Raw genomic sequence first — 7,733 nt, forward strand, 5'->3', positions numbered from 1 at the left:
ACACTGGCACAGAATAGAGCATTTTGTAGTTCAGTGGAAAAATTAGGTGCATTTTCATTGACCAATTGACCTTGCAGCATTTAATCATGCAGTCTTAGCAAAAGCAGGTTCAATGGAAAACATACTGAATTTTACCTCAGGAAGTTGCTGAGTTGGTTTTAACCAAGAACCTCATTAGGCTGATTTCTACCTGTGCCAATGACTCCAACCACTTCATTCCTCTAAAAGTAAAGAGGAAGGCATGGCAACAGACTTCCATTGACTTACAGCATTGCAAAACACAAATAAAAACCACGAGTGTCCTTCTATTCCCTACTGATTTCACTCGTGGGGAAGAAACATCCAATGAAACCAGTCTGATTTTGATATAAATTTCTAAATATGCATAACTCCATTTTTCATTGAGTAGCTTGTCATTAGAAATCTGCTAGCATCAACCTCCATGCAAAGCTGCATTCAACAGGTAAAAAATTAACTATGCTGTTCTTAAATTTCACTTTAGTGCAACATTAAAATTCAGCAACAGCAGTACCCTCAAAACCATGCTCTTAAATTACTGGTTTATGACTAAAGCCTTAGTTTAAATGCAACACACTGTCCAAGCTTATGTAACATATCACTGAATAAGCAACAATAATGGGTGTGGCAACCCACTGTTAAGGGGAAGGAAGCACCTATAAATGGTCACTGGTCTAAAGGAACAACAAGTCAAAGGGTACAAAATCAATCAGAAAGTTTTACTAGTAAATTACATATTTGGCATGGGAATTGGTGCTAATCCCTGACCTACTACATAAGCACACAGCACTGGGTTTTTGATAAAGGCGTGGAGGAAGAGAGAAAGGACCACCACCACAATCCATCGTGTGCCTAAAGTCAGCATCCCTACAATAGGCACATATAAAACTCTGTCAAATTAGAGTCAGAGGCAGACTCTACAAACTGCTCAAACCTAACAAAAGGCATAAGAAAAGTACCAATTACTATGTTTACAGTGTGCAACTACCAACATTTAATACACACAGAAAGGTTTTAATGCCTAAGTGCAATAATGTGAGCATCTTTTTCATCCGTACTCTAGAGATTTATTCCTCAAGAAAAGCATGAGATGTTTTGCTAAGAACGCCACAGAGCCCTATTCAACTTCAGAATAGAGAACTATGCAATACTTCCCGTCACATCTTCCTTCAGAGCACTGCGACGTTGCAACAGCTGTAATTGCAATCTGATAAAATGCTGGCAAAGAAGGGATGCTTTATTTCCAGAGTAATGTCTTTAGTGGTTTATTACAGATTTTTTTCACATGTTTTCATAATATGGTAATTTAAGATTCACAAGGCTTTCACTACAACTGCAAAAGCAGCTAAACATAATTAAACCCATTTGTACAAACAGGCTAAAGGAATTATTGAAAATCCCATGTGGCTTTAATAGCTGGATGACAAAATGCCATTTCTTGTAATTTCCACTGCAAGACCATAGCGAACAGACTCTTTATGACAACTTCAATCAGCATGAGTTACTGTTGGCAGAGAGTCACTGAGAAGGCAGAGCTGCAGCAGTTTGTAGAAACCACCTGCAATGAAGCAAGTTTCTCACAGAAAAAGAAAGAGGCTATGTAGATGAGAACAGCTTACCATACAGATATTCTTCTCTTATACCTACCACTGCCTACTAAATCGTATCACAAAATGCCATGTTGACTCATTTATTGAACAATGCCAGGGATTGCAACTCCACCACCAAAGAGAGGACATATCTTAAGTTTTTCCTAATATCCAATATAAACCTCTTCTGATGCAACCTAAGGCCTTTTCCACTTGTCATAGAACCACAGAATCATTAACATTGGAAAAGAATGCCAACATGGAGTCCAGATCAAACATCACTCTGTCAACTAAACCACAGCACTAAGGGCCAACTCCATATGTTTTTTGAAAATCTTCCATGCATGGTGACTCCATCATCTCCCTAGGTAGCCCATTGCAATGCCTAATCACCCTTTCTGTGAAGAATTTCTCCTTGATACTCAACCTGAATGCCTCCTGGTATTAAAGCAACTTCCTCTCATCGTGTGAGTGGTTGCCTGGGAGAAGAGACTGACTCACACCTGGATACAACCTCTTTTTAGGTCACCCCTGAGCCTCCTTTTCTCCAGGATAGACACCCCCAGCTCCCTCAGCTGCTCCTCACAGCACTTGTGCTCCAGACCCTGCCCCAGCTCCATTGCCCTTCTCTGGACTCTCTCCAGCCCCTCAGTGCCTTTCCTGCAGTGAGGGCCCAGAGCTGGACACAGCACTGGAGGTGTGGCCTCAGCAGTGCCCAGCACAGGGGGACAATCCCTGCCCTGGCCCTGCTGGCCACACCATTGCTGACCCAGGCCAGGATGCCATTGGCCCTCTTGGCCCCCTGGGCACAGCCTGGCTCATGTTCAGCTGCTGTCACCAGCACCCCCAGGTCCTTTGCAGCCACTCTGCCCCAGCCTGTGGCACTGCCTGGGGCTGTTGTGACCCAAGGGCAGGACCTGGCACTTGGCCTTGTTGAACTCACACCACTGGCCTTGGCCCATGATCCAGCCTGTCCAGATCCCTCTGCAGAGCCTTCCTGCCCTCCAGCAGATCAACACTCTCATACAGTTTGGCTTCATCTATGAAGTGACTGAGGCTACACTCAATCCCCTCATCCAGGTCATTAATAAAGATATTGAACAGAAGTGCTCCCAGTACTGACTGAGCCCAGGGGAACCTCACCTGTGACCGGCCATCAGCTGAAAATTACTCCACTCATCACCACTCTCAAGGCCTGGACATCCTTAAAGTTTTTACCCAGTGAACAGTGCCCCTGTTCAAGCCTGGGCTGCCAGATTTCCCATGAGAATGCTGTGGGAAACTGTGTCAGGGGCTTTATTACACATAGCCAACACTAAGTTCTTTGTAAAACTGTTCAGAGTGGAAAACAGTGAGAGGTAAAACACTTCACTAACAAATCTCTAACCTGCAAATCTGAGGTAAATCTTGGGGACTGAAGAACACAATATGGAAGTACAATTGCTTTTTACAAAATGAAATATACATAGCTTGGAGAGCAGTTAACAGTACAAAGCATGACCAACCTGAATTAAGACGTTGAAGGTACTCACTAGGGCACCACATTTCTGGAATAGGAAAAACACTTCAGGAAATGTTTTAGACACATGCCTTGTTTCCAAGTCTCTGAAATTCCTATGAAGATTCATAGAATGATTTGAGCTTCCCTCTTTCCTACCTGCCTACCCACAACTGTACCTTCCAAGGAGTCAGGAGAGCAAGTCTTCACTTGGTGGGGCTGGGCTTTTTGTTGCCGTGGTCTGAGGACAGGTTTTTCCTTATAATTCATCAGATGTCTTATGAAGGGCACACTAGTATTTAGTCAAGACTAACATGCTACCTGTTATTTATACCTTCTAATAAACCACTGCTTTGTATTATTAAATTGCATATATTGTACTTGCAGGGTACATGCACAAAAATTCTCCAAGTGGTTCGGAGAAGGTGGATTACATATTCACCATTCTAGACAGTAAATGTTAAGAAAGCAAGTATATTAATTTCTAGAAGTGATTGCTAAATGAGCCCATCAACTACTCCAAAAAAACTTTCTACTGCAAGCTCAGAAATTAATTTGTTCTGGTAAAGAATGTTCCTTTGCTTAGGACATTTGTGAATGCTGCATATGACCTTATAATTCAGAACCTCTTAAGTAAACATAGGTCTTCAATATAATTTAATTTGACTGGCATATATTTAGACCAAGAATCTCACAAAATACTGCTACAGGACTAGCTTTATAGAGCAAACTGATTAAGGATAATGATCCTAAAGAAGAAACACAGTATTTTTAATCAGCAGGAGTGGAGGGGCAGAGCTGATGAAGACAAAGAATTACTGACAAATCATCTGCCTGTTTTCATCTCCCTGCTACTAGTGGTAAATGGAAAGGCACTAAGAGGCCAAAGTTTAGTCAACTTCTTTCCGTATGAGCCTCATTCATCTTTCCAGGTCACAAAGCCTTTGTCAACAACCATCCCATCTCCTAAGACCATGCATATTTCATTTTGAAGAGTGGAGGATGAGTGAAGCACAGCATTCTTTGAAGTTGGGAGATATTTAAGGATTGGGTATTAAAAACTATTTTAGCTGACTTGGTTAAAGAAGGAGGGAAAAGAAACAGTACAAGGAAATCCTGCTTGATAGTATTGCACTGCAGGAAGAATGACGAGTTCATATAATACTGAAACTGGACTACAGCCATTGTCCATAGTATTCTAAGACAATGTCAGCAGGCAACAGGTACATTTACAGTGAGAAAATAAAATATTATTCTTACTTATATATGGATATCAGGTTCTGAAAGACAAGTCAGATTTATTTAGAAACATAAAGAGGAAGAGGTATTTTCAGCAGTTTGGCTCCTAAATAATTTGTCAACCGAACAAAAGAGATGACTCCCCAGTCTTGAATACAAAGTAGTTCCTCTAAGTGTCCTTTGGCAACAGATAATATTTTTCTCCTTAATAAAAAGAAATAAAGCCAAACTCATTACCTTCAGAAGAGCCAAAGACTCTACCATAGTTACTTTGAAGTAAATAAACAGCATAAAATAAAAAAACACTTAATGTTTATATTTCAAGTGCTACTGAAATATTATCCTGAATTAGTCCTACTGATTTCAACATTTTCCTTAAGCTAGCTAGAAAAAAATACAAATATCAGGTAAATTTGAAGAGAATGTGCTAAAATGTAAGATTCCCACAAGATTCCTTGGTCCAAACTCTGTAGTCAAATGATTTCATCTACTGTTACTTATTAGTTAACGGAGCTAAGACATGGAGACAGTCATACCATAAAACCTTCAGGCAACTGAGGGTTTATAAGAAATGTTATTTCCAAAGACTGACACTAATCACACACAGTGGAAGTCACACAAAAAAGTAAAATTTGCAATGACAGAGCACTATTTTTACCTTCCACAATTTCTGAAGGACAGAAACAGGACAATGTACAGACATCCACTTTTGACCAAGAGCTGTCCATTTATGGTGTCACTGAAGAAGTTCTGAGAGATGTCAAATATCCTCCTCTTGAGTCACCAGGGAATTCTTGGACCTACTGGACAGCACATTAAAATTACTAAGAAAATAACTTCCTATTATTACCTAACACTGAAACTTTACACTTGGTCTTAAATCAAAGAATACAGGTTTCACATAAAGCCAGCGGACACATTGAAAATATTCAGCAAGCTTGCTTTTTGTTCCCAGTCCTTTAACTGAGGTCCATGAAGAGAGACAGATCCATTCTTTAGCATTCTTAAAGCTAATTTGTAGGTCAATGTAATTCCTATGAGCATTATCAACAACGAAAGAGATGGTTTCAGAATAGACTTTATTCTGTCTTCAGCAGACTGTAGTGTGCTTTACTATCTGCCAAAACACTCTGGGGGATTTTAATTAGTCTGGTATTAGTTTTGCAGACATTCTATTTCCTGTCTGTTTTTCAGACTCTTTACAGTCCTTCAATTCTTATAGCCATAATTTTTGAGCTGGGATGCAGCCCTTAATCAGAAAAGTTAAGCATTCTGTGAAAGCTTTGCTTTATTCAGTAACTACCTGAAGATTCCTTACAACTCGTCCATAGCACATGAACAGCTCCAGACCAAAGGTTTGTAAACTACTCATTGCAATGGTTTGGCAACAGCCAAACACTAGACACCCAATAAAGTTGCTCACTTACCCTCCCCAGCCACAGCTGGGCAGATGAGAGCGAAAAATGAATGAAGGCTTCACGAGTTAAGGACCAAGAAAACACTCCAAAGGCAAAACAGTCTTGACTTAAGAGGTACAAAGTGAATTTATTACTAATAAAATCAGAGAAGGATAACAAGTAAAATAAGCTCTTAAAAACACCTTTTCCTCCCCCAACCCCTCCCTCCCACCAGGTCTCCCCACTGGATCACAGCCTCCTCCAGGCATCCACCTGCTCCAGCTTGGGCAGCTCCCCCAGAGGCTGCAGGTGGATCTCTGCATCCCCCATGGATCCCCAAGGGCTGCAGGGGCATAGCTGCTTCACCATGGTCGCACCACAGCCTGAAGAGGAATCTCAGCTTCAGCTCCTGGAGCACCTCCTGCCTCCCTCATTCTCCACTGACCTTAGTGTTGCCATGACACTTCCCTTGACACTTTTCGTTTCGTTTCCTTAACACTTTCTCACCCTCTCTTCGACGACTGTAAAAAAAAACCCTGTGCACCTACTGTTTTGATTTTCTTAATTCAGAGAGGCATTACCACCACCTCTAATTGCCCCAACCTTGATTCACAGCACATCCATCTTCAGACCCATCAGGGTCTCACTCTGCTGGGCATGGTGGAAGCTTCCAGCAGCTTCTCAAAGAAGCCATCTCTGTGGCGCCACTACAACCAAAAACGCAGCCATGCAAAACCCACGTTAATTTGTATTTTCCTTTAGTTACAAGAATTGCACGTAATTTCTGCTCAAACTGGAATTAAAAGAAAACACTTTGTCAATGTTGTTTTATACATCCCATAAAAACTGAATTTAGCTTGGAAAAGATCTGTGTTCATTGTTCAATTAAAGGTTTGATGTCATTTCTCAACACTAGTCTGTCAAGAACCTTCAACCTAATCTTGAACTGAAGTTCCAATACAAATAGCATCTTGACATAAACCTGGAGGTAGATGGGGAAAGAAAGTGCTAAACTGGAATCACTGAATTAACTACAGGCCGCAGAAACATCTAAATGGAATCACAGATACATGGTTACACTGTTCTTAGGTTAAAATAGTTGAGCAAAACCTTTTAAGAACACTTAACCCTGATTTGCTACCAGGACCACCAGATTCTCTTGAATTAAGAAGGTATTGACAAGGAGTTTTCCAGTGAGTTTTTCAACATGTTCTCTATGTAAGACTACTTGAACACAAAAATAAAACAAACAGGCAGCTGACAGTGCATTCCACTCCCCACCCCAACTTCCCTTGCCAGCATTTTTCTCCAGCTGAAACTCACACTGAAATATTTTCTGGCAGATTAAATACTTATTTAAACAATCACAAAGCTTAAACCAAAATTGAATACTGTATCTTCCTGCAAATATTGCTCCTCAAGTTTTTATTTTTCTTTCCTAGCTGACTTGGTCCTTTCAACTCTCACCCTCTCATAAAAAGTAGTAAAGATGACTTTTCATCTTTTCTAGGGACTGGTTTGTTGCCTCCATTTTTTTATGAAAGCATGCAGCTCTATGCTGTAACAGCCGTAATTTATTTAGCACCTTTCTGTGTAAATAATTACGAAGAATGGGGCCAGAACTGCAGAACTCCCTCTGTGGCCTGACCACAACTCACTAGTCATAATATGGGAGACAAACCAAGAAACACCCACCGGTCCTTTAAGCAATGCTAAACCAGGTTCCCTTAAAATATTTGCTCTAGCTTACAAGTTGACTTTTCTTTGACTTCACAGAAATGGGCAAGCTTTATCAGCCTCTTCTAACAGCTACAGTTCACTTGCACTCACTGCAGCCAGACACCACAAGCACCCTCCATTTATCTGGAATTCAGAATGGATGCCAAAATCTTCAAGGATACTTCTCAGGAAAAGGAGCCATACTGCCCAGAGTATTTCACTCTGAATTATTAACATAAAGCTTAAACACATCCGCTATTTATGAGCAGCAAT

This window comes from Camarhynchus parvulus, chromosome Z (assembly GCF_901933205.1).
Source record: "Camarhynchus parvulus chromosome Z, STF_HiC, whole genome shotgun sequence".
In the NCBI taxonomy this organism is placed as follows: Eukaryota; Metazoa; Chordata; class Aves; order Passeriformes; family Thraupidae; genus Camarhynchus; species Camarhynchus parvulus.